Source organism: Mauremys mutica, chromosome 1 (assembly GCF_020497125.1).
Source record: "Mauremys mutica isolate MM-2020 ecotype Southern chromosome 1, ASM2049712v1, whole genome shotgun sequence".
NCBI classification, from domain to species: domain Eukaryota; kingdom Metazoa; phylum Chordata; order Testudines; family Geoemydidae; genus Mauremys; species Mauremys mutica.
Genome location: NC_059072.1, coordinates 351,115,197 through 351,142,066, shown reverse-complemented (window position 1 = coordinate 351,142,066; position 26,870 = coordinate 351,115,197). Strand labels below are relative to the sequence as shown.

The 26,870-nt window shown below is 48.1% G+C and overlaps 1 protein-coding gene across 11 annotated transcripts in view; it reads right to left on the bottom strand.

Moving 5' to 3' along the window:
• LOC123372936 (paramyosin-like) overlaps window positions 1-26,870 on the bottom strand; it is a 68,564-nt gene that overhangs the window by 29,296 nt on the left and 12,398 nt on the right. For 6 of the 11 annotated variants that reach the window (XM_045021631.1, XM_045021666.1, XM_045021639.1 and 3 more), the window contains one exon: window positions 490-548. The exons of the other annotated variants lie outside the window; for them this stretch is intronic. The gene's annotated coding sequence lies outside the window, so the exon portion shown is untranslated. The remainder of the gene's footprint in view (window positions 1-489; window positions 549-26,870) is intronic. 11 annotated transcript variants of the gene reach the window in all.

Sequence of the window (26,870 nt, the reverse complement as noted above, 5' to 3'; positions counted from 1 at the left end):
AGAGGAGGGAAACCTTTGCAAATACCCATTTGTTATGTTGCTAGGGTGATTTATAAAGGGGAGCTGAAGTCTTTTGCTTGTGTGACATGCAAGCTCCCATGGTTAAAATGTTGATTATTTGCATTGTAGGAGTGTCTAGAGTTGAAACCATGATCACTGTGGTCCCATTGTGCCCGGAGCTGTATATAAACATGACGAGAGCCCAAAGGATTTTTATCCCAAAAAGGGGAAGGGGAGCCCAGTGGTTAGGACACCAGATGAGATCTGGGTTCAAATCCCTGCGCCTATGCTAAGCCACCACTCACGGAGGGCCGCCCTGGATTTAGACCAGCGGGTGGAATGGTGGGCTGAGAGCCAGCAGCAGCAGCAGCAAGTGGCCCAGCTCCAGCAGCAGCAGCAACGGTTGTTACAGCAACTGGGGGCCCCAGAAGTAGCAGCTCATTCGGGAGCTGAGGGCCCCGCAGCAAGAGCAGCAACGACCGTACACACCCCTCGGTGGGCTGGTGGCCGGGTGGATCGGGCCGGAGGCGTCGTATTGGAACCCCTGGCTGGAAAAGGGAACACAGATTATACTGCAGAGCCCACAAAGAGCAATGGAGCTAACCAAAGCCAAGCATCATCCCTGTTGTAATTGCGCCTGAGTAGGACCACAGAGCAACGGGCAATCCACACAAGTGTGACCAATCCAGAGGGAACGTGCTTCTCATGTGAAAGACTGACAGGCAGCCGAATGTGGCAAAATGCCAACTCAGAGGGGATTTGGCAGCCCCTATGAATAAAGCATTTTAACCACCAAATCCCCATGTTACGGTTTCTTAAATGTGATGTAGAGTCTTTGAGCTCTGTTGGGGTATAAACCTGAGCATATACACAGACAAGAAGGGAGTTCTGCAAATGACTAGCAAATAGAGACTGGGGCAGGTACCTGAGGTTTAACTGACAAATGCATACACCTCAGCACGCTCCCGAGGTCGTGCTCTCAATTCAAGTGCCTTACAGGAAGGTGTGTCCGTCCCAAAATACATAAATTAACCTGAAAGCTCACCAGGCCCGATCCTGAACGGCTATAAATCAGTGCATCTCTGCTGCCGTCCCATTGAGGCTCTGGCACTCAGGCAGCTGTTTGCTGTGATGTCTTTGTCAGTGAATTGACAGATGGGAAGAGGGCGGCAGCTGGCAGAATGTTTTCAAGGCTATTTGGTTTTAATGTATTTCTCCTGGAGAAAGAATTTGGTGTTCATTTTCCCCTGCCCCAGCCCAGCTCGGCAGGCCCTACTCAGGACTAGCAAATTGAAGTCAACGTGTGGAAATGGAAGAGCCCAACTCCCTTTTAATGATGATTATTCATATTACAGTGGCGCTTAAGAGACCTCCGCCTGTGGGGCCCCATTGTGCTAGGTGCTGTACAGACCCATAGTCAGAGTGTCCTTGCTCTGAAGTGTTTACAGCATGTATAGGCAAGACAAAGGAAGGCTCATTATCCCCATTTGATTAATGGGAAACTGAGGCACAGAGGAGTTCAGTGATTTGCCCACAGTTATCCTGGAAGGCTGCGATACACCAAGAAATAGAACCCGGCATAGGCACTGACTCCATAGGGACTCTGGGGCTGGACTCTGGGGTGTCCAGAAAAAAATAGTGGGTGCTCAGCACCCACCAGCCACCCACCGCAGAGCTGGAGAAGGGGAGGGAAGAGGAGGAGCGAGGGTGGGGCCTTGGGGGAAGGGGCAGAGTGGGGGCAGGGCCTCAGGGCAGGGTGGAGCAGGGGTGCTGCACCCCGGGGAAAGCTGAAAGCCGGAGCCTGTGGAACCCAGCTTTCCTGACTCCCCGCCAGATATCTTACTCACAGGATTATTACTCTCACAAGTCATGCATGATCATCCAAAATGCAATATTTAGCTGTCATGAGCAGAGACTGGCCTTTAGGGACTTAAACAGAAGGCTGTTAAATCCAGGGCTGGAATGGCAAGGGAGCTGTGCAAGAGAGAGATGCCCTTGTGAAATTAATTAGTGTCTGTAAAGATTTCGGCCCAAGATAGCGACATCTTGTCAGCCTCCTGATTTCCAGCTTGGGTTGGGCTGAAATCATGCAAAACCAGCTTGTGAAATGTTGGCCTGATTCAGTCTTCATTCCAGCCTAAATGTAATCTGGATCCAAATGCCAATTTCTCTGCCCATTTCTGTGGGTGGCTGGGTGGCAAGGGGTATAATATGAGAACTGAAGTGAAAGAGCTCCTGCTTTTAAAATATTTACCATCTGAGCTCTGGTTTTATCCCTTTTAGTACAGAAACTAAGAGGTTTTCTGTGTCCTAGAAACAACTAAACATGTTTCCCTTTGTGTATGTAAAATATTGATCTTGGTATGTGCACATGCAGAAGAATTATTTACATTAAGTTAAAATATGGAGGGCACTTTTTGCGCGCGCGTGTGTGTGTGTGTGCGTGCGCGCGCGCATGGCTGTTTTCAGGTATTCGCTATCAGGGCCGGCTTTAGGAACTGTGGGACCCGATTTGAATACCAAGCGGTGGTCCGGGTCTTCGGCGGCACTTTGGTGGTGGAGGGTCCTTCCCTTGCTCCGGGTCTTCCACGAACCCCCCACCGCTGAAATGCCGCCAAAGACCCGGACCGCCGCCGAGTGAGTACAAGAAATTAAAAAATTAAAAAGGCACCTAAGGTGTGGGGCCCTCTTAGGCGCGGGGCCCGATTCCGGAAAATTGGGGGAATTGGCCTAAAGCCTGCCCTGTTCGCTATCAGGGCCAGCTCCAGCGTTTTTGCCGCCCCGAGCGGTGGAAAAATAAAGAAGCTGCGATTAGCAGCACGTTGGCGGCAGCTCCACTGCCGCCGCTTCATTTTTCGGCGGCAATTCGGCAGCAGGTCCTTCCTTCCGAGAGGGACTGAGGGACCCGCCCCCGAATTGCTGCCGAAAAGCCGTACGTGCCGCCCCTTTCCATTGGCCGCCCCAAGCACCTGCTTGCTGCGCTGGTGCCTGGAGCTGGCCCTGTTTGCTATGTGATCCCATGGCTTTGTGCTAACGGAGCATGTCTAGGGAGTCAGGTTAAAGTGCTGTGTGGAACAGGCAGGGGCGGCTCTAGGGATTTTGCTGCCCCAAGCACGGCAGGCAGGCTGCCTTCGGCGGCTTGCCTGCAGGAGGTCCCCAGTCCCGCTGATTCGGCAGCTTGCCTGTGGGAGGTCCGCCGAAGCCGCTGGACCAGCGGACGGACCCTCCGCAGGCATGCCGCCGAAGGCAACCTGCCTGCCGCCCTCACAGCGACCGGCAGAGCGCTCCCCATGGCTTGCCGCCCCAGGCACACACCTGGCGTGCTGGTGCCTGGAGCCGCCCCTGGGAACATGTGCAAAGTTTCATTTTGGAAAGGGGCCACTACACTAAACTCACAACACCCTGCTTAACTCGGCTAAAGGCCTGATCAGGTGACTGTGTAAACCTCTTTCACAAGTAGTCTTTGTGAGCAGACGCATGGCTGTGAATACAAAGGCTCTGCATGTGAGGACTGGGCCATCAGACTTTCTTTATGGCTGATTTACACTCAATATTGGTTGTTTTTTTAAAACTAGGGCCCAGTCCTACACCCCTTGACGCCATTGACTGCTGCGGGAACAGGGCTGAGCCCTGAAATAGTTCTCAGTTCAAACTGTGCCTCCAGAAGCTTGGGTCAATAGGCTGGTTTTTCAGATTTAGGTGCTAGTCCCATTTGTCAGCCTCGCGGTGGGGACTGGGACTGGGGAATCCTTAAGAAATAGTCCCTGTGCCCTCCTTACCCCTCCTTATAATCATCCAGTCTCCCACAACAGCTGCGAGAGCAAACTCTCATTCCACCCCTGCCTAGCCACAGCCCCCAGAGAAAACCCCCAGTGATGAAGGGTCTTCTCCTAGGTCTTCCAACCTCTCCTGCCTTTTCCTTCCTCAGAGAAGGTTGCATATCTTCCTTTGCCCCTCCCCAACACCCTCTTCCCTATAGGAGAAGCTAGAGTATGATGCTGCCTTGGGGATAGAAAAAAGCCATTTGGTGAGAATTCTTCTATGATATTGACTAAAAATGGTTAATGCCACTGAAAGTCACCAACCACAGCCTTTTCCACACAAAGGCATGGAAATCCATACCACAGAGCAGCAGCCTATCACTATATAAGAACATAAGAGAGGCCAAACTGGGTCAGATCAAAGGTCCATCGAGCCCATTATCCTGTCTACCAACAGTGGCCAATGCCAGGTGCCCTCAAGGGAATGAACAGAACAGGTAATCATCAAGTGATCATCTCCTGTTGCCCATTCCCAGCATCTGGCAAACAGAGGCTAGGGACACCATCCCTGCCCATCCTGGCTAATAGCTATTGATGGACCTATTCCCCATGAAATTATCTAGTTCTTTTTTGCACCCTGTTGTAGTCTTGGCCTTCACAGCATCCTCAGGCAAGGAGTTCCACAGGTTGACTGTGCGCTGTGTGAGAAAATACCTCCTTTTGTTTGTTTTAAACCTGCTGCCTATTCATTTTATGTGGTGCCCCCTAGTTCTTGTGTTATGAGAAGGAGTAAATAACACTTCCTCATTTACTTTCTCCACACCAGTCATGATTTTATAGACTTCTATCATATCCCCCCTTAGTCATCTCTTTTCTAAGCTGCAAAGTCCCAGTCTTATTAATCTCTTCTCATATGGAAACTGTTCCATGCCCCTAATCATTTTTGTTGCCCTTTTCTGAACCTTTTCCAATTCCAATATTTCTTCTTTTTTTAGATGGGGTGACCTGATCTGCATGCAGCATTCAAGGTGTGGGCGTACCCTGGATTTATATAGAGGCAACATGATATTTTCTGTCTTATTATCCATCCCTTTCTTAATGATTCCCAACATTCTATTAGATTTTTTGACTGCCACTGCACATTGAGTGGATGTTTTCAGACAACTATCCACAATGACTCCAAGATCTCTTTCTTAAGTGGTAACAGCTAATTTAGGCCCCATCATTTTATATGTATAGTTGGGATTATATTTCCCAATGTGCATTACTTTGCATTTATCGACATTGAATTTCATCTGCCGTTTTGTTGCCCAGTCACCCAGTTCTGAGAGATCCTTTTGTAGCTCTTCGCAGTCTGCCTGGGACTTAACTATCTTGAGAAATTTTGTATATAAGGAACAATCTTGGTAGGTTCACATAGGCCAGCAGCTCTTGAGTGTAGGGTGTTTAGGCCACACTGCTGTGCGTTCAGTGGGTTCTAAATGCTGTAATCAATCTTGACAGGCTGCTGTGCGTGTCTGGGTTTGGTGCTTGAAAATTAAGAACCTGACAACTCAGGAAAAGGAAGTTTATTTATTTATACTCAGTGATGTAAATACTCTGCGTGGCCATTTGAGTTTCCTCAAACCAGCCTTCCTGTGGCTTTGCCTGTTACATGCCCCAGAGGTTATTCCAATTTTCTGATACAGTATCTGAGTTTTGGCCTTCATCCATGGCAAAAAAAAGATGACAAAAGATCAATTTTCTTCAGTTCTGTGTGCATTCTAATGGCACTTTAGCAAGACCTCATCTGCTGTCACTCGTGCCCTTGTTTTCACAGTACTCAGAGCCTCTGAATGTCAGAACCCTTTGTTACCGATTGGACTTCAGCTGAGATTCAGAAGTAAAATAAGTACTTCCCTAAATAGACAACCACTTTAGGTATCTAGCTGTCCTAACTTGCACCCAGTATTACATCTCCCGATGAATCTAATCTAATCATACAATATGTGGCCCCAGTTCAGGAAAGCATCCCTACTCAGCAAATCACTTAAGCATGGGCTTTAGTCTCACTGAAATCAACAGCAAAGCACCCAAGCCCAGATACTCAAAAGCATTTAGGTCCCCTGTTGATATCCATGGGAGTCAGGTGTATAAATACCTTAAAGGAACAGAGCCCCTTTCACGATAATAGTGCAGGAACATGCCCTTTGCAATTTATTCTGTACTTTCCAGTTTAGCTTTCATCTCTTTTTTTTTCAGGGAAAGTGCCAGTGTAATAGAAAAGATACTCTATTCCCTACCTCTACTGCCAAAGAAAAATAAAAATCACTGCGTGTCTCTTAAATAAACAGTTTGTCATGAAGCTTGTTTTGTATGAACATTTGCAGAAAGTGAATTTTGGGCCAACCGCCAGGTTTTGTTTAATACCAAGAAACAAATTTTCATTTTGTGTGAGAAAACAAAATCCATTTGGGACAAAACCAGAAGTAGCTGAGAAACGTGAGGACGCCAGAGTTCAAACAGCCTTTCTTTTTTTGGCCACTTTGTAGTGGCCAAAAAAACAAAACCAAAAAAATGCCACCAGTGGAAAGGAAAGGTTGCAAAAAACACAAGGGTTACTACTGGAACTGGTTTAAAAATAATAATAATAATAAGCATTTTCAATTGGAAAAATTACCATTTTTAGAAAATTATTTTTTCCCATTAAAATTTGTTGGCATTGTAAATCTTTTCATGAATGTATTTTTTGATTTTTTTTAAAAAAAAATCTTTAAAAAGGGTCAATTTCAAACTAGAACAACTTTGAACTTTTGAATTATTTCCTAAAACTGGCTCTTCATTTTTCCACCATTCTCTCATTTTAGCAATCAATTGGCAGTCCAGCAGTTAGCCACTTGAGGTGTGTGCACATCTCTGTGGCTTGTTTGTTTGTTCTTAACTGACATCACGTTAAGATTAGAGGATAAATTCTTCAGGGCAGAAGAAAGCCTTCCTTTGGGGCTCCTGATTAAGGCCTCTGAACATTACTGCCACATGAATGTTAAATAACACAGTAAGATGGTTACTATAAGCTATAATTGATTTATAGTGGGAATAATGGGAGAAATGAGTTTTCCAGCATGAATTAACTGCGGCGAAGGTAGAGGGAATGGATGAACGGGAATGGGGCATCACTGGTGCCTCTTCTATCTTTAAAAAGGAATTTTCCAAGTAGTCTTTGGAAACAGATGTCACTATTTTGGTATCTCCAGTCAGTGAAGGAGGCTGATGTGCCTCTGTGGAGTATGGCACCTTAATGGAACTTTCAGCAGAAAGCCCAGCTTGATAGCAGGACTTCACCACTGGAAGTATAGCTAAGGTACATATATTGGTCCCCATTACCATGGTATCTGGGCACCTCACAATCTATAAAGTTCTTATTCTCATAACATCCCTGAAAAATAGGGCAGTGCTGTTATCCCCATTACACTGTTGGGGAACTGAGGCACAGAGCGACTAAGTGACTTGCCCAAGCTCACACAAGAAATCTGTTGCAGACCCAGGATTTTAACCCTGGTCCCCTACGTCCCAGTCTAGCACCCTACTCATCCTTCCTCTCTGCATGTGATAATGCCCCAAAGGGTGTGAATATTTGGGATAGCAACAAGTCATAACAAACCACAGAGAAGATGGAAACAACTGAAATATGATATAAATGGCAGCATGCTAGGCTTCAAGTGGGGAAATCTTGGGCTGTCTTCCATGTAGATCCCTAGCCATGAAAGGAATCCATCCCTTCTGTTCCTGGCTTCGCCGCTGGATTGCTCAGTGCTTCAGTTTCCCTGTCAGTAAAATGGGAATAATGATGCCTACCTCCTTTGAGATCTGTGGATGAAATGTGCTGTGTACAAGCTAGGTATTCCTTATTGTCTATGAACACTCTACTTCCTGACTGCTTGGCTTTCACTGATTGCTCTTCTTTGGTTTTATTCTTGTAAACCTGGCCTTTTAAACCTGGAAAAGGCAACTAGCTACAGTTACTTTGGCCTGTTGTTGCATCAGGTAGCAACTCTCTCCCTTCCAGCTGCTGAGCAACTAGCGTGTGGTGTCGGTTTTCCCCTGCCTTTGTGTCTCTCCTCCCGGAGGGGCTAACACATCTTTATAGATCTTCTCAGCCCCTTTCTAAGGTGTTGTTATTTTTGTGTATGGTTAAACTGTCCGGGCCCGTGAAGGGGGTTGGAGGCAGGGGGCAGGCTCTGAGAAGCCTCTCTGATAAGGCTCATGGGGTGGCCATTTGAGGTCGTCAGGAGAGCAAGGTGTCACCCTACCAAAGCCCCCAGTCCATGCCATAGCAGGAGAGAGAAGGATGGTGCTTTTCAAACCCTAGGACCTCTGCATGGGGTCTGGGGAGCAGCAGGATGGGAACTGGGCAAACAAACCTTTGTTAATGGGCCAAAATAAGGCCTTGGCTATGCTGGTCTTTTAAGCCAATTTGTAACCTGATTGGCTCAAAACACACCTTGACCCAAAAGAGTTAATCCTTGGTACTGTATCCATGGCAACGGAGTGTGTTGCGCAGCTGCCAGGCATGCGATTGGCTTCCATTAGCCTGCTGGCACACTGATTTGTTTGTCTGCAGCTTGTCCTTGGGCACATGCAGATGTCCCGGTGCATCTGTTATGTGCTCCAGCCCTTCAGTTCTAGGAGCTGTAGTCACGGGGAGAATGACTAGGAGTGAACATGTGACCTGCAGGAAGCCAGAGCGAAGGGTTCCTGTCTCTGCGGCAGAGAGGAGTGATTGAGGGCAGGGGGTGCTGGAACCATTTTTATAGTGGGGGTGCTGATGATGGAAATATATGGGTGCATATATTTGGTGTTTGGTGTTACTACTTCAAGCCAGAGGGGTGCGGTAGCACCCCTAGTTCCAGCCCCGCTGATTGAGGGATGGGGAAGGGCCTGCGATGGAACGCTGCAGGCAGGTGGCATCGGAGCCTTAATGCGTGGTACACCAAGGGCTGATGGATTGCAGCGGGGCCTGTGAGACGCTGCTCCAGGGGATGAGAGAGAGAGAGAGGCCCAAGCCTATGGATTTAAAGGGACTTGTGAAGAGCTACTTGTCCCTGGAAAGGCCAAAGGACTCTGTGTTGGGGGTTGAATAAACCAGACCCCATGAAGGAGATATTACCTGACCCACGCGGACATGTGCATTCGCTGGGGAGCCACGCGGGGGAATCTGAGACAGCGGCTGTGTTCCCTGTCACTGCAGCATAGAGGGGACCCAGCATAGTTTAGCGATTCCTGCTTCCTATCAGCTCTCTCTGCAGTGAAACAGCTCAGATTGTATTGCCCCTTGTGCTACTGCATGTGGGGGGGTTCTCTGCACATGTCCTCTGGGCCCGCTCTCCCCTGCGGAGGTAGGGCCGGCTTTACTGTTTTCGCCACCCCAAGCAGCGCGCCGCATTGCTGCCATGGACGGCGGGGGCAGTCCACGCGCCGTTAGGGCGGCACGCGAGTTTCTGCAGTGGCGGCAATTCGGCGGCAGCTTCTGTCTTCAGCTGGAAAACAGAAGCTGCGCCGCCGTGGACAGCTGAACATAGAAGCCGCCGCCGAATTCCCTAACAGCACAGGGACTGCCCCCGCCGTCCGCGACGGCAATTCGGCGCTGCTTGGGGGCAAAAACACAGGGACTGCTGCCCCTTGCAGATTGCCACCCCAAGCACCTGCTTGGAATGCTGGTGCCTGGAGCCAGCCGGGTGTGGAGGCTCTATGGGAGAGCTGCTCAGATTCTCCCTGAATGCCTGGGTAAAACCACCGTTGGGCAGCATGCCAGGCATGGATGCACAACAGGGTTGTGTTGTGAAAAAATGCTTTGTGGAGTCAGGCGCAACAGCACAAGCAATCGGATGAGATTGAGCGAATCTGGTGTGGTTACAAAATCACAATTTAATTTCACTCTGGAAAGTGCCTTACACTTGTAAGCAGGGTCTGAAGGAGTGCTCCCCTGACAGCTAGCTGGGAGGGGGAGAGACTTTGGGTGTGTTTATGTAAATACAGTTTGCTCCTGCTCTGTTTTAGATATTCAGCACATACAGCGGTGTCAAAGTAATCAGTTTTGGCTGGTGTTGGGTACAAATCACTTTAGTACTGAATGCAGGGGTAGTGAAATGCTGTTACCAAAATTATACCAAATTGTAATTATTGTAGGAATACAGGGAAACAGGATTGTGCTTAACCTGTTCCAAATGAGGGGGTCACCTTCAGCTGAAAGGACCTTGTTAAGCCAGGGGCTCAAATGCCAGGGCCCTGTGAGAGTAATAGGGGTCAGAACAGGTGTCCTAGCTAGGAAGCTGCACATCCTCACTAAGGGTTCTCCCTGGATTGGTTTAGTCTGTTTAAAGGCAGAGCTAAATGGGCTTCATTGGGAGCCTCTTTATTATTTTAAATGCTCAATCAGAGCTAAAAATCAGTTGTGGTGAGACTGTGGTTTTGCCCAGAGCTGAAAATCTCCAAGAGCTGAAATCACTCAAGATGGGGCAGTGTTTCTGCCCAGCCTGCAAAGAGCTGAAAATCACTAAGAGACTGATGTGCAGAGGTCACAGCAGAGAGGCAGGTGGCAGCAGAAGGTGACTGGCAGCTCAGCAAGCAAAATGAGCAGCTGGTGAGGTGGCACAGCAACTGTGAGTGGGGTGCAGAGAAGGGATGGGCACCTTAAAGGGACCTTTGAGTTGCTGGATTTAAGAACCTGAGGGGGAAAGGACACTGCCCAACCTACTTGGGAGTGCTCATGGTTTATGTACCCTGCTTGTGGTGTTTTCCCAAATTAACACTGAGTTACGTCCCTCCTTTTATTAAAAGTTTCTTTTCTACACTCAGACTCTGTGCTTGCGAGTGGGGAAGTTTTGCCTCTCAGTGGTGCCCCTGGGTGGTGTGTAATTTTCCCAGGTTACTGGGTGGAGGCTCAAGATGGTTCTGTGTTGTATCGATGAAAGGAACCCCTCGATATTGAACCCAGCCCTGGTTGCTGCTGGCTCTGCCTGGCAGAAGGATTACACACTCATGAGCTGAGATAAGAGGTGTCCAAAGTCCAGATCCTACTACTGCAGCATGGATGCATCTCTAGCTGGTAGCACTGCTCGTGAGCCCAAGTGCTAGTCTAAAGCTCAAACCAGTGACTTATGGCCAAGGGGAGAGAGACTCTTTAGCTAACCTGTATTGCTTAGCCTTGCTACTGGAAGAAAGTGGAATTACAAGCGAATGCAGGACCCACTAGAAGCAAGAGGGTTCAATCAATTGCCTTTCTGTTCTCTCCCCCTTCTGGAGACAGCAAGCCAGCTACAGATTTGTTCTGACATGGACAAAATGTGACTTGGGTCTGCAGCCAATCATGGCTTTAAGGATTATATCACATCTCCACGCAGCATTTTCCTCTCTTAAGCTTCTTGAGCGGTGCTTGATTTTTGGCTTCGCTTTTTCCCGTCGACAATACTAAACCATGTCCAGAGGAGCGGCGGCAGGCTAAGAAGAATTAGGTGGCTCGCTGTATGCAGACAGCCAACTGCTTGAGCAGCTGGGGCACTCCAAAGATATCTGTGTTAGTGAAAAAGGGAACGAGGACTGAAATGGCCATACGGGCCACGATCAATATGGAAGACTGAAAAAAGAAAAACATAAACCTGAAAATACTTACCCATGTTTGGCTATTTTATCTCTATACCCAAATCTCCTCAGAGGTCCTTTCGGGAATGGCTCAACTGATTTCCTTCCGATACGCTGCTACCACACTACCTTATTGTTTGGCACATTTAGGGATTCCTATTTGATTTTCTTCTTTCTGGGAGTAGCTCTGCAAAGTGCTGAATGTTTCTGTGAGATGCCGAGTACCCTCAGCTCCCACGGGCTTTGATTGGAGTTGAGGTTGCTTAGCACCGCACCGGATCAAGCCCAGGTTCATGAATTCCCTGCTTTGCAGCCATGAGCAACCGTCTCAGAGCTTTCCCTGTAATTAGTGCACTCTGGTTCCAGGCAAAGACAACATTCAGTCAGCCAAAGTGGCAAATATTTTTTCTAAAATTAAATTCCATTTACGGCTACAGTCCAGCTACTGAGAGACAGATCCTACTCTCAGTTACACTGGTGTAAAACTCTGGAGTAATTCCGTGGACCTCAAGCTATGGATTTACATCAGCCTTATTGATTTCAGAATCTGGCACTGTGCATAAAATTCTCCAAAGTTCCTAAGTGACATAGGCTCCTAAATCTTACTGTGGGATTTAGGCACCTAATGGTATGTCTACACAGCAAGCAGCAGCCTGCAGCTTTGAAGTGGAGTCATCCCTGAACTAGAGCCTGATTAAGCCACAGGTGGTGATGAGTCATTCCTGTGCTAGGCTCCAGCCAATCTACCAGCCAGGAGCTGGGCTGGTGACTCTCAGGGCAGGTATACAAGCCTCACAGGGGAGACAGCAGCTCAGTCTGCCCAGTGTCATGTTGTAGCTTGGAACTTTTCCTTGCCTGATAGTGGTGATAGACTTCACAGGCCCTGCTCTGACTCCAGCCTTGTTCCCAACCTGCTCTCGACTCCTGGCCTGGCTGCTATTGCACTGATCACTAGGCCAACTGCCTCTGCTTCAGCCACTGGACACGATCCTCCAAGTCTCAGCTTCTGACAGCAGCAGGGAGTCTGACCCTGGGTCCCCCCATCCCAGGCTTCAGAACCCGAGCTCCAGCCAGAACATCTACACCGCTATTTTTAGTGCTATAACATGAGCCCTGCAAGCCCTGCTGTGTGGACCCGGGTTCTGAGACTCACTGCCGCAGGCTGCTGCTTGCAATGGAGACGTTTCCTTAGTGACTTAGGAGCTTTTGAAATTTTTCCTGTGTCTGATTATTCTCCTTCATATTTGCAACAGTCCTCAAAGACCTCAGTCAAGATTGGGGGCCCTGTTGTGTTCGGTGCTGCATAAACACAGAGGCAGACAGTCCTTCCCTTGAGGATCTTGCAGTCTACAGTCTGAATCCTGCAACCACTTTCATACGTGAGTTGTCTCTGCCATTGAACTCAATGGGACTATTCCCGTGTGTAAAGTTTCTCAAATGCAGAAGGGTCTGGAGCGGGCATTGGGGCCGATGAAATTGATACCTTTCACAATTTGGTTAAAGAATCTTTCTGAGAAACAATCATGATCTCTGCCATTCATGAAAGTGCCAACAACAAATGATGGATGGACAAAGATTTATTGTTATTCCTCAGTCCCACTCGCCCCAAAGGAGCATTTTCTGGTTATTAAAGTAAGGACTGGTTCAGCCCTTAGACTTATTTGTAACTTGAAAGTGGTCAGACTGCAAAAGTCATGAAAATGTCAGCTGTGGTTAATAGCCTTTGAGGCTGATTTATGGTTCTCCTTCTGAGACATGAAGCAAGCGACTTCCAGCTGAAACAAGCTTAGCACAGCAACTTCCAGCTGGGCCAGAAGGTGGCTTACATGATAGGAGTGCTGTCTTGGATGCATCAATGTCCTAGACGCCGATCATCACACACTATATTCCATGTGAACAAACTCCTGTGTCCATACAGGGTATGTCTACACTACAGCTGGGAGTGTGCAGAGTAAATGATAGCAATAGTAGGTTGTCATCCTCCACTGGAAGGGGCGGAGGGGATGAGACATGTTTTGCTAGTGGGTTACACAGATATCTGCTGCCAGTAGAGGAAAGGTGAGATTCAGGAATCTTGGGTTCCATTTCAGGCTCCGGAGAGGAGTCCGCTTTAGTGGTCACAGGCTCTTCTGCCTGTTCCCCCACCCCATCTGCAAGTTGCCCCTTCGGCCACATCCCCTTCAATCTGTTCCCATCTTTCCCACCCCTGGCCTTAGTCCCTGTCTCCACACCACAGGCTTCTCATCCCAGTCTGTCTCCTTGCCCAACCAGTACCAGTTCCCCCTTCCCGGAGCCTCGTTCAATTTGTCTCTCCCGCCCCAGGCACCTCATCCGTTCTCACATTCCCCCCATCAAACCCCTTCTACTCCTTGTTCCAGTCTTCTCCCCGTCCTGGCCCCATGTCCCAGTCTCTTTGCCCAGCCAGTCCCAGTTCTCCCCCTGCTCCCCATCAGATCCGTCTCCCCCCAGGCCCCCGTTATTTCCCCTCCACTTGCTCCCAGTCCCAATCTCCTTGTCCAGCCAGTCCCATTCCCCCGGCTCCAGAGCTCCTCATCCAATCTCAGTGCCCCCCAAGTCCACTGTTTTCCTCACCTCTTCCCAGCCTCCTTGCCCATCCTGTCCCAGCCTTCCCTCCTCAACTCCGACTTATAGTTTCTCTCTCCCTCCAGTCCCCGTCTCCACAAGCTTCTTGTCCTAACCTAGGCCTTTACCTTCACCCCCTGCCCCTCTCCCCCAAGATCTGGCTCTTCTCCCCTGAATACTCAAGTCAGGCATCTTCCTTCTCCATCACTGAGAGCATGGGAAAGACAGGCTCCCTGTTCATTTCCAGTGCCTGGTCCTATGGGGGTGGCACATGCACAAGCCAATCACATGTAGGGGGCTGTGGGGATGGCAGCTGCAGACTGTGGTCAGCAGGAAGAGCTGTGAGGGGATGGAGCATGCTCAGTAAGGATGGAATCTCTGGAGAACGTATCAGTGAAACTCTGAGAAGTCTCTACCGAGCATGTGTGAGCTGAGATTTTTGTTGTAAGGTTTAGAACCTGGCCAAATCTGAGCAGATTTTCACAGGAACAGCTACAGGCACATCCCTGACACAAAGGCCAACCCACTGCCAAACTGAATCCCTGCTCCAGTGCATGGGAGCATTAGAGCTTCTTAAAGTAGAATCCCATGCTTCAATTACAAGAGTATAACAGTAGGGATATACTACTGGCCACCTGCCCAGGATGGTGACAGTAACTGCCAAATGCTCAGGTAGACTAGACAGGCCACAAAAATAGAAAACAATAGTGAGGGATATCAGCTATCCCTGGCTGACTGGGTATCTGTCACCTCAGGACAGGATGCAGAGATAAAATTTCTAGACACCTTTAATGACTGCTTCCTGGAGCAGCTTCCCCAGAATCCCACAAGGGGAGAGGCAATTCTTGATTTAGTCCTAAGGGGCACACAGGGTCTGGTCCAACAGGTGAATATAGCTGAACTGCTCTGTAATAGCAACCAGGTTGTAATTAAATTTAACAGGCTTGCAGGGGGTAAAATACCAAAGAAACCGACCACATGAGCAGTTAACTTCAAAAAGGGCAATTACAAAAAAACAGGAAGCTAGTTAAAGGGAAATTAAATGGAACAGTCACAAGAGTGAAATGCCTGCAAGCAGCATGGACAATTTTAAAAAACGCCAGATGCTCAAACTATATGTATACCCCAACTAGAGAAAAAAACAGTAAAAGTTACCCAAAAAATGCCACCATGGTTAATTAACAGAGTGCAAGAGGTGGTTAGAGGTAAAAAAGCATTCTTTAAAAATTGGAAGTCAAATGCTATTCAGAACTTATATTTCTTTCTATTTTCCTAAGAAGTCAAGAGTCAACATATAATTAGGACAAAAGAGAATTTGAAGACCAACTAGCAAAAGACACAAAAACTAACAGTAAAAAATTCTTTTAAGTACATCAGAAGCAGGAAATCTGCCAAGCAATCAGTGGGGCCATCAGATGAGCGGGGTGCTAGCGGAACACTCAAGGAAGACCAGGCCATCGTGAGAAGCTGAATACATTTTTTGCATTGGTTTTCACTTCAGAGGATGTGAGGGAGACTTCTGCACCTGAGCCATTCCTTTTAGGTGACAAGTCTGACCTGGATTGAGATGTCAACAGAAGAGGTTTTGCAACAAATTGATAAATTAAATAGTAGTGTCACCCAGACCAGATGGTATTTAGCCAAGAGTTCTGAAGGAACTCCAATATGAAATTACAGAATTACTATCTGTGGCATGTAACCTATCACTTACATCAAAGTCTGAATCAGATGACTGGAGGATAGCTAATATAACACCGATTTTTTTTTTAAAAAGGCTCCAGAGGTGATCCTGGCAATTACAGGCTGGTAAGCCTAATTTCAGTACCAGGCAGGCTGGTTGAAACTAGAGTAAAGAACAGAGTTATCAGACACCTAGATGAACATGATTTGTTGAGGGAGAGTCAATGAGGCTTTTGTAAAGGGAAATCATGCTTCACCATTCTACTAGAATTCTTTGAGGGTGTCAAGAAACATGTGGACAAGTATCATCAGGTGGATATAGTTGTACTTGGACAAATAGAAAGTCTTCGACAAGATCCCTCACCAAAGGCTCTTCAGCAAAGTAGACAGTCATGGGATAAAAGGAAAGGTCCCCTCATGGCTCATTAACTGGTTAAAATATAGGGAACAAAGGGTAGGCATAAATGGTCCATTTTCACAATAGACGGTCCCTCTCCTTCCGTCTCCCTCCTCTCCCCTCGGATCTGTACTGGGACCTGTGCTGTTCAACATATTCATAGATCATCTGGAAAAGGGGGTAAACAGTGAGGTGGCAAGATTTGCAGATGATACAAAATTACTCAAAATAGTTAAGTCCAAAGCAGCTTGCAAAGAATTACAAAAGGATCTCACAAAACTGGGTGACAGGGCAAGAAAATGGCAGATGAAATTCAGTGTTGATAAATTAAAATCATTGGACATAGGTAAACATAATTCCAACTATACCTACAAAATGACGGGGTCTAAATTAGTTGTTACCACACAAGAAAGAGACCTTGAAGGCACCCTGGATAGCTCTCTGAAAACATCTGTACAATGTACATCATCAGTCAGAAAAAGCTAACTGGTTGTTAGGAACCATTAGGAAAGGGATAGATAGTAAGATAGAAAATATCACAATGCCACTATATAAACCCATGGTACTCTCACACTTTGAATACTGCATGCAGTTCTGGTTGCTCCATCTCAAAAAAGACATATTAGAATTGGAAAAAGTACAGTAAATGTAGGGGTATGGAACAACTTCTATATGAGGAGAAGTTAAAAGGACGGGGACCGTTCAGCTTGGAAAAGAGATGACTAAGGGTGAATATGATAGAAATGTATAAAATCAAGAGTAGTGTGGAGAAAGTGAATAAGGAAATGTAATTTACCCCTTCACATAACACACAATTCCCTCGCAAGCATCTGGCACCAGCCACTGGGCTAGATGGACCATTAGTCTGACCCAGTATGGCTGTTCTTAAGTATTTTTATTAACATTACAAAATAATTTATGTTCCATTAGCCTTCTCCTCAGAAGCAGCTGATTTGTTTTGGCTTTAAACGTTCCAGAAAAATTCAGCCTGAGCCAAACACCCAGCTTCAAAAATGTCAGCCCAAATGGTTAAAGTTTACCCAAGTTAAAACCACTGAAACAGGGTCTTATAATGGGGAGTGTTGGGCAATCTTAATAAGAGGCAGTGCCAACAGCCTTGCATAAGAACATAAGAATGGCCATACTGGGTCAGACCAAAGGTCCATCTAGCCCAGTATCTGTCTACTGACAGTGGCCAATGCCAGGTGCCCCAGAGGGAGTGAACCTAACAGGTAATGATCAAGTGATCTCTCTCCTGCCATCCATCTCCATCCTCTGACAAACAGCGGCTAGGGGACACCATTCCTTACCCATCCTGGCTAATAGCCATTATTGGACTTAACCTCCATGAATTTATCCCGTTCTCTTTTAAACGCTGTTATAGTCCTAGCCTTCACAACCTCCTCAGGTAAGGAATTCCACAAGTTGACTGTGCACTGTGTGAAGAACTTCCTTTTATTTGTTTTAAACCTGATGCCTATTAATTTCATTTGATGTCCCCTAGTTCTTGTATTATGGGAATAAGTAAATAACTTTTCCTTATCTACTTTCTCCACATCACTCATGATTTCATATACCTCTATCATATCCCCCCTTAGTCTCCTCTTTTCCAAGATGAAAAGTCCTAACCTCTTTAATCTCTCCTCATATGGGACCCGTTCCAAACCCCTAATCATTTTAGTTGCCCTTCTCTGAACCTTTTCTAGTGCCAGTATAATAATAATATAATATATATAATAATGAGGTGAACAAAAAAATTCAGGCAACCCTAAATCTTGTGATGTTTGTGGTCTGGATCCATATTTGGCCAGTTGAGCCTCTCTCTTGTTTATACTATATACGGTTACTAAAAGGAAAAAGACAAAAATCATTCCAGTCACTTTCGAAATTCAGTGTGTTAGGGACTTGCTAATGGAAATATGTAATAACAATTGAACTAGGATTTCCCCAAGGCTCAAAGTCAGTCTCCTCCCCAGTAGTAGAAAAATGTATATACTCTTTTCTGCAAGAAGCACACTTGCAGTAAATCAATGTGTGCTGTTTTTAATCAAGTTGAAGAGCTGTTCTCAGACATTTGCTAGCATTTCTGATGTGATTCTTCTATTGAGCTGAAGTCAGAATGAAAATTGGACACAGCAAGCAGCCATGTATTGAAATAAAAAAGCAGGCAGATTACACAGCCCATAGAAATTCATTAGTGAATCACGCTAGGTAGAAAATAGACATAATAAGGAAATGAGTCCTAATTATAATGTCATAGGAACCAATTTTGGTATAATACATTTTAACCAGCATCCCTAGGGGACAGACATTTGACTATTGGTTTTTGAACAGCGTCCTTCCTAATAAAGGAAATAAACATGAGTGCCAGCTGGAAGTCCCTGCTGCCTTGGAAAGCTCACCATACCCTGGATTTCTGAGCTTCTAGTTGTAAACAGCATCCTGAACTCTGCTGCATGCTCATCCGCTAGACGCCTGGAAATCAAACATAAGTAGCTCTTCCATTCAGACCTCCAGGGTTAGCCCTGGGCACATGGGCCATTGTCCCCCTGCACAAGGTCTTGCAGTTTGGAGGGTCCTGCTCTGCTGGATGTTTCCCCATTCATTGGCTCAGAATGGCCTGGGGGCCAGCCATCTACCACTACTTTCAATCCTTCATGACAAGTGTCCTCAGCCCCACAGGTGGTGCTAGACCCGCCTGCCATGGGGAGCAGCCCCAAAGTGTGTAGGTGATGAAAGTCTGCCCAAGACTGCTCCCCTGGACAGTCCTCTGCAAATGCTCGGGCTGTCCTTGTGTACCTCCGTCCAAGAAGGCTAATCCTTCAGCTCCTAGGCTTGCTGCACAAGTACCAGGGCGGGGGAGAGTGATTGCATAAGCCATGGACCTGTCCCGTCATCTCTAGCATCAGGATGTGTCTTTCATATCATCAAACACAGAGTCTTAGGAAATAGCCTCAACCTCCTCGGGTTCAGCTTTCTTGACCCTGGGTCGTGTCTGTGACTTCGCTTCAGGCTGAATTGTAACCTAACGCTCTGCCCTGAACCAGGGGCGACACGTACCTGCACTACCCCACAAGCAGAGCACAGACCAAAGTCACACTGAGGTCTCTGCTACTCACTTGCTCTATGGGACAAGTAATCTATGCCAGCCCCTTTCCTGGCGTAGCTCACTGCCCTTCTCTGCAGGCTCAGCTGCAGCGGCTGAGGGTAGGACGGCAGAGCCAAGATTCCACCCAATCCTTGCCCTGACCTGTGCAGGAGATGTCCTGGTCCAGCAGTGGCTGCTCTCCCCACAAGCTCCTGCCTGCCCTACAGCTACTACTGAAGGACAGTAAGGTGGCTCCTCATGGTCTTTCATTTCCCAGCGTTGGTGTGAAGCAAGGGCCATGATCTGGCCACTAACATTTACTGCCAGCTGTTAGTTTGTTGGTGTTCCTTAACTGCACACTATGGCACTCTGTACCGCAAAGCAGTACCCTAGAACCCTCATATCCACCACTGTCATATAATTGTGATCTATTTTGTACAAAGTGCCTTGTGAGGTATCATTTTAAGTGGCTTGATGTGTTAAACACTAATGTCCTGTTGAATTGTATGTGCTATCATTGTATGTGATGTTACAAAGTTTTGCTGTGTGTGTTTTACCGAAACATGTTGTGAGGTTGGGAACACCCAAAGCCAGCCTTTCAGATACAACAATGGAGCAGCCAGATGTGCTGATGGCCCATTGAATGGAATCCATTCTCCCAACAATCATCTCAGAGACGGCACATATACAGTGGAGACTGCTTGACCCGTATCATAGCAAAAGATCTTTCCAGCAAGCTGGAAGAATCTATAAAGAAGGGAAGTGACATCATGACTTGGGCTCACTCCCCCCACAACTCAACACTGGGAAACACATCTGGGGAAGGTGGTCCCAGGCTGGAAGGCAGTTACAGCCTGTGCATTGAAGATCTGTGACCTGTTTGTACCATCTGCCAGGCTGAGACCCTGCGTGATTCAAATTGTTTAGTTTTTAGAATTTACTTTTATTTCTTAGGCCTGGTCTACACTAGGACTTTAATTCGAATTTAGCAGCGTTAATTCGAACTAACCGCTCAACCGTCCACACCAGGAAGCCATTTAATTCGAACTAGAGGGCTCTTTAGTTCGAATTTGGTACTCCACCCCGGCAGGTGGAGTAACGCTAAATTCGACATGGCTAGCTCGAATTAGGCTAGGTGTGGATGCAAATCGAACTTAGTAGCTCCGGGAGCTATCCCACAGTGCACCACTCTGTTGACGTTCTGGACAGCAGTCGGAGCTTGGATTCTCTGACCAACCACACAGGAAATGACCCGGGAAAATTTGAATTCATTTTCCTGTCTGGGCACTTTGAATCTGACATCCTGGCTGGACATCGGGGCGAGCTCCGCAGCACCTGCAACGATGCAGCGCTCTCCAGCAGAGGAGTCTGGGCAATCCCAGAATAGAAAGAGGTCCCCAGCATGGACTGACCGGGAAGTCATGGATCTGATCGCTGTGTGGGGCGAGGAGTCTGTGCTCTCGGAGCTGCGCTCCAGCAAGCGGAATGCAAAGACCTTCGAGAAGGTCTCGAAAGCCATGAAAGACAAAGGATACAGCCGGGATGCGATGCAGTGCCGCGTGAAAGTCAAGGACCTAAGACAAGGGTATCAAAAAGTCAGAGCGGCAAACGGACGCTCCGGAGCCAAGCCCCAGACATGCCGCTTCTACGAGGCACTGCATGCCATTCTAGGTGGGTCTGCCACCACTGCCCCACCAGTGACGGTGGACTCCGAGGACGGAATAGTGTACCGGGACAGTTCCTCCTCGATGTTCGCCGATGGGGAAGATGAGGAATGGTCTTTGGAGGACGGCGCAGGCGACAGCGAACCCACTCCCGCTTTCCCTGACAGCCAGGATCTCTTCATCACCCTCACAGAGATCCCCTACCAACCCTCCCCTGCCGTTAACCCGGACTCAGAATCAGGGGAAGGATCAGGCGGTAAGTGCTATAGACGTGTAAACATTTATTTTTTATAAAATATGTATATAAAAAATAGAAACACTATATAAAAAATTGTAAATATTAAACTATACGAAAAGTAGGTCCACACAAAGAGGGATTGAAAAAAAATCCTCTAGTGACAATTCAACGAAGGTGTCATACAGTTCCTCGAAAAGCCTCCGCAGGAGGTTTCTTGGGAGAGGTGCCTTGTTGGGCGCTCCGTTGAAGCAAACTCTTCCTTGCCAGGACATCCGGATATACAGAGGGATCATCGCCTCCACGAGCATTGCTGCATATGGTCCTGGTCGGTGCAGCGCTTCCCTTAGCATCCTCTCTTTCTGGGCACGGGTGACCCGCCTCAGGGTGATCTCGTTCTGGAAATACTGCATCTAAGTAGGGCAATTAGTGTATTGTTACTATTGTTAATGGTTTAAAATTAGGTTGCATAACAATGACCCTCGCCTAACAGCCACGTGCTAGAGGCCACAGAGAACAAGCATACATTGATCTTTCCCGTGCACTGGCGGGAGGGGCTGCAAAAGGCTCATCCTTTCTGCTTTCCACATTGCCTTTAGCAGGAGAGCACAGCTATCCACTACCTGATAAGCATTATCTACTGTAAGGCTTACCAGGACTGTCTGCAAGACGGATTCAGCTGTCTCTCCCCGCTTGTCCGCTCTCCTGTGCAATGGCGCCGCCAATGAGAGCGTACTCCGAAATCTCGAACTAGTTCTGAGATCTCGCGAGACTTGGTGCCCTGTATAGTCTTGCTCTCTTAAACTGACTTGACTGTGTTCACTGTCCGCAAACCTGTATTTGGTCAAGGAAATCACTTACTTTTTCGCATCACACAGCTTCGGCTCTTTCCCGGACTGCCCCGGCATCCCCCTCGCAGAGGCTGGCTCAGATTAGACGGCGAAAGAAAAAGACTAGGGACGAGATGTTCCAGGAACTGATGGCCAGCTCCAGAGCAGAGGAGGCAGAGCAGAGACAGTGGAGGGAGACCCTGTGTCAGCAGCATCGCACACACATCGAACGGGAGGATAGGTGGCGGCAGGAAGACCAGCAGGCGACTCAAACGCTGCTTGGTCTAATGAGGGAGCAAACGGACACGCTCCGGCGCCTTGTAGATGTTCTGCAGGACCGCAGGCAGGAGGAGAGAGCCCCCCTGCACTGCATCTGCAACCGCCCTCCAACGCCAAGAAGTCCTGTCCCCCCTCACCCAAAGTAACAAGAAGGAGGGGCGGTAGGGGCCGTGAGAACTGTCACTGCACCGCAGCAGAGCGCTAATGTACAAGACACCTCTCGCGCTCTAAATTTGTAGAAGTTCTTCCCTTACAGGATCACCCAGTCCCAAATCCAAGTTTCAACCCCCCACTGTGTATAACATTATTAAAAGCGGTTTGCTGTTACTCACGGTTTCCGTCACGTTTCTCGTGTCAGAAGACTTTGTGTGTAGGGGGGGGGATTTTTAATTGCACTGCATAGCCCACATTACCAGGGTACAGACTTGGGGGCAGGATCAACTGCAGGGCACACACAGACTGCAGTCACTAGTCACCAGGGTCAGTCTGTGTGGTGTATGCTGCCCCGGGTGATTCGTTGATGTGTATGCTTGTCCAGGGTCCTGGCGCCTGCCATCCCCGAATGTAAAGGCAGGCTTCCCTTACGATGCACTTTGACCGTAGCCACGAGCCTCTCCGCTGCCCTGAGCCCCAAAAAGAGCCCTCATCCAGGGACAGATACTCACCCTTCCCCCACACCCCTCACCCCTTCCAACGCCCAAACCCACAGCCCACAGCCGTCATGCAAACCCCTATCCAAAGACGGCACCCCTCGCCCCTTCCTGCAAACCCACCCATTCCTGCAAACCCACCCCTACATGCACAACCACTGTAAACCGTCCCCCACCCCACAGACCTATGTAGGAGCAGGAGGCTGTCCGTCCTGTATTGGACAAGCGGTCTGTACATCAGTGCACACCGAACCCAGCACAGTATGCTTCCATGTTTCAACCCAGGAACAGAAATGCAAAGTCAACGAAAGATTTATTATTAATTACTGTTACATTTCATTAGTTTTAAAACGTGCTTTGGAAGTGGGGGAAACTTGGAGAACCGGGTTTGTGAGCTCAGATCTAACTCGACACATACAGACACAGGCCCATGATCAGGCTCTCTTAAAATCAAGTGGACAGTCACAGGTTACCCTGCTCTGCGAGGAAACTAGCTTTCAAAGCCTCCCGGATGCACAGCGCTTCCCGCTGGGATATTCTCTCGGCACGGGTGTCTGGCTGATCGTAAACAGCAGCCAGGTGATTTGCCTCAACCTCCCATCCGGCAAAAAAGGTCTCGCCCTTGCTCTCACAGAGATTGTGGAGCACACAGCAAGCAGCAATAACTACGGGGATATTCTTTTCGCTGATGTCCGAGCGAGTCAGTAAGCTCCGCCACCTCCCCTTGAGACGTCCGAAAGCACACTCCACGACCATTCTGCACTTGCTCAGCCGGTAGTTGAAGAGTTCCTTCTCACTGTCCAAGGCGCCTGTATAGGGCTTCATGAGCCAGGGCATTAGCGGGTAGGCCGGATCCCCGAGGATCACTGTAGGCATCTGCACATCCCCTACCGTTATTTTGTGGTCCGGGAAGAAAGTACCTGCCTGGAGGCGTTTGAAGAGACCAGAGTTCCTGAACACACGCGCGTCATGAACCTTGCCCACCCACCCGACGAAGATGTTGGTAAAACGTCCCCTATGGTCCACCAGTGCTTGCAGCACCATTGAAAAGTAGCCCTTTCGGTTAATGTACTCGCTGGCCTGGTGGGCTGGTGCCAGGATAGGGATGTGAGTCCCATCTATAGCCCCACCGCAGTTTGGGAATCCCATCGCGGCGAAGCCATCTATGACGACCTGGACGTTTCCCAGAGTCACTACCTTTGAGAGCAGTTGCTCAACGATTGCGTGGGCTACTTGAATCACAGCAACCCCCACGGTAGATTTGCCCACGCCAAAGTGGTTCGCTACTGACCGGTAGCTGTCTGGCGTGGCAAGTTTCCAGAGGGCTATGGCCACTCGCTTCTGCACACTCAGGGCTGTTCGCATCCGTGTGTCCTGGCGCTTCAGGGCAGGGGACAGCAAGTCACACAGTTCAAGGAAAGTGCCCTTACGCATCCTGAAGTTCCGCAGCCACTGTGATTCATCCCAGACCTGCAGCACTATGCGGTCCCACCAGTCCGTGCTTGTTTCCCGGGCCCAGAATCGCCGTTCCACACCATGAACTTGACCCATTGCCACCATGATCTCCACGGCGCGGCGTACCCTGCTTTGTGAGAGGCCTGCGCCACTCTCCTCACCGCGCTGCCGGAGCCTCCTCGCCCGATTTCTCAGCAGCTGACTGTGGAAGAGGTGGACGATAAGGTGCGAGGAGTTGACAACGGCCATAAGTGCAGCGATGATCGCAGCGGGCTCCATGCTCGCAGTGCTGTGGCGTCCGCGCTGTAACCGACCAGAGAAGGGCGATCAGATTTCCCGCCGGCGCTTTCAGGGAGGGAGGGCGTGATTGACGGTTCAATGACGACAGTATCCCAAAACCGCCCTCGACACATTTTTTCCCCCAGCAGGCATTGCGAGCTCTACACAGCATTCCAATGGGCAGCGGGGACTGCGGGAACTGTGGGATAGCTTCCCACAGTGCACCGCTTCGAAAGTCGACGCTGGCCCCGTTAATGTGGACTCAGAAGTTCGAATTAGTGTATTTAGTGTGGATACACAAATTCGACTTCATAAGGTCGAATCCACAAATTCGAACTAAGTTGATTCGAAATAGTCTTGTAGTGTAGACAAGGCCTTAGATAACCAACTTTGATCTCTATGCTTACTACTTACAATCACTTAAAATCTATCTTTCTGTAGTTAATAAATCTGTTTTATATTTTACCTAATGCAGTGTGTTTTGACTGAAGGGCTTGGGATGGGAGTAGCAGACTGGGTAATGAACTTGTACTGATCAGGCTTCTGACCAGGGTAAGATGGTACAGTTCTGCGTGCAAGACTGCGGAGTTGGGAGGAACTGGCTGGAGCCTCTCTAGTATTGGTTCATGAATGGCTGGCAAAGCATTCATGTCACTCAGTTGGGTGTGTCCCTGCCTGTGGATGTCTGTGTAAGTGCAGTAGGTCGGTAGCTTCCCAACAGCATCACAGAATGAGAGGGATATCCCAGATTGGTGGGACAGAGGGCTCAGTGGTCCCACAGTCCAGATTGCACTCCTGGGATCTCGTCACACATACCCACTGCTCCATCCCCCTCAAAACAGGAACTGGTTTCAGACTGGCACGTTATGGAAAAACTGACCCTCATTAAATGGGAGGAGCTCACAGGATATTGCGTCTTCTGGGAAGGCTTTCTGGATTGTGCCGAGGAAGGCCGGGAGGCTGAGAAACTTGCCTTTCTCTCCTCTTTTGTACCAATATAAAATTAACCAGAATCAAAGTACCTAACCCCTAATGCTCTTGAATACTGTCGGAAGACAGGATACTTGGCCAAATGGTCTGACCCAGTATGGTCGTTCTTATGTTCTTATGTTCCAACCTTCCCCAGGCCTGAACTAATACTTACGAATCTTCAAAGCACTTTATAAGCATTAGCTGATAGACCCTCACAACATTGCAGCGAGGCTGGCAAGGATTAATATTCCCATTTTGCAGATGGGGAAACTGAAGCAGCATGGGTAAGTGACTTTCCCAAAGTCACAAAAGGAGTCAGCATCACAAGAGGAGTTCCTGGCTCCTTGCCCTGTGCTTTAGCCCATGCGTCTCCTTTCACTGCCCACAGCGCCCGATAACTTCATCTGGAGTTGTGAGTGTTTTCCGTACCTCTGAAAAAAGGCCCTTATGTAGCATCTTCACTTCCTGGTTTTCATTATTGTTCAATTAACAGCAATTAGTACTTATAACAGCAATTTACATTCCTAAAGCAATTGTATACACATGAATTGTTAAATATCTTACACAAACGAAATAGATTATCATAGCGGGCATCTAATGGCTTTAGCACAGGAATGGATGCCAAGGGTTTTAATTCCAGGGCTGACACCAACTCCTTCTGTGCCCTTGGCCAAGTCACTTTATCTCTCTCTATGCCTCGGTTTCCCCGCTGATAATATAGAGACAATAATACTTCCTCACATCACAGTAATATAATCAGGATTAATTAATGTCTACGTCTGTAAAGGGCTATATACATACTAAATAGTATGTTTTTAAAAATTTCCAAGTGAATGTTCTACATTTAGTCACTGCACTAAATACAGGGACAGGGAATTATCATGCATCTCAGGGATGGAAAACATCAGGGAATAGAAACAGTGTTCCAAAGAGTGGATCATGAGCCAAAGCAGTTTGTCACAGCCAGCCACAATCTGGTTAAATTCGTCCCATACTGCCATTCTTCTCAACTAGTGCTTCCATCACTGTCATGCTCAAAGCAGAGGTTCACTGCGTGTGACACAGCCATCACTGACCTTATCGAGGCTCACTACTCAGCAAGCCCTGCCTCTCCCCAGCTGCAGCAAATAGAAGAGCTGTGTCAGCCCACCCTGTGCCAGCCCTTTTTCCATGAAGATGCCCTCTTGGGCTGTGGAAGGTCAGCTCCCCTGTAAAGCTAATAGGGGCTGAAGTGATTAGAACGTGCGATCACTCAGAGACTCCCTGAGCATGTGTTATTAATGAGCTCCTTTGGAAAGGAGAGGCAGGCAGCGAGGAGGGGGTGGTCCCAGGGGACATGCTGAGCAAGCCAGCCTGGTAGTATGATGAATGGGGGTCTCT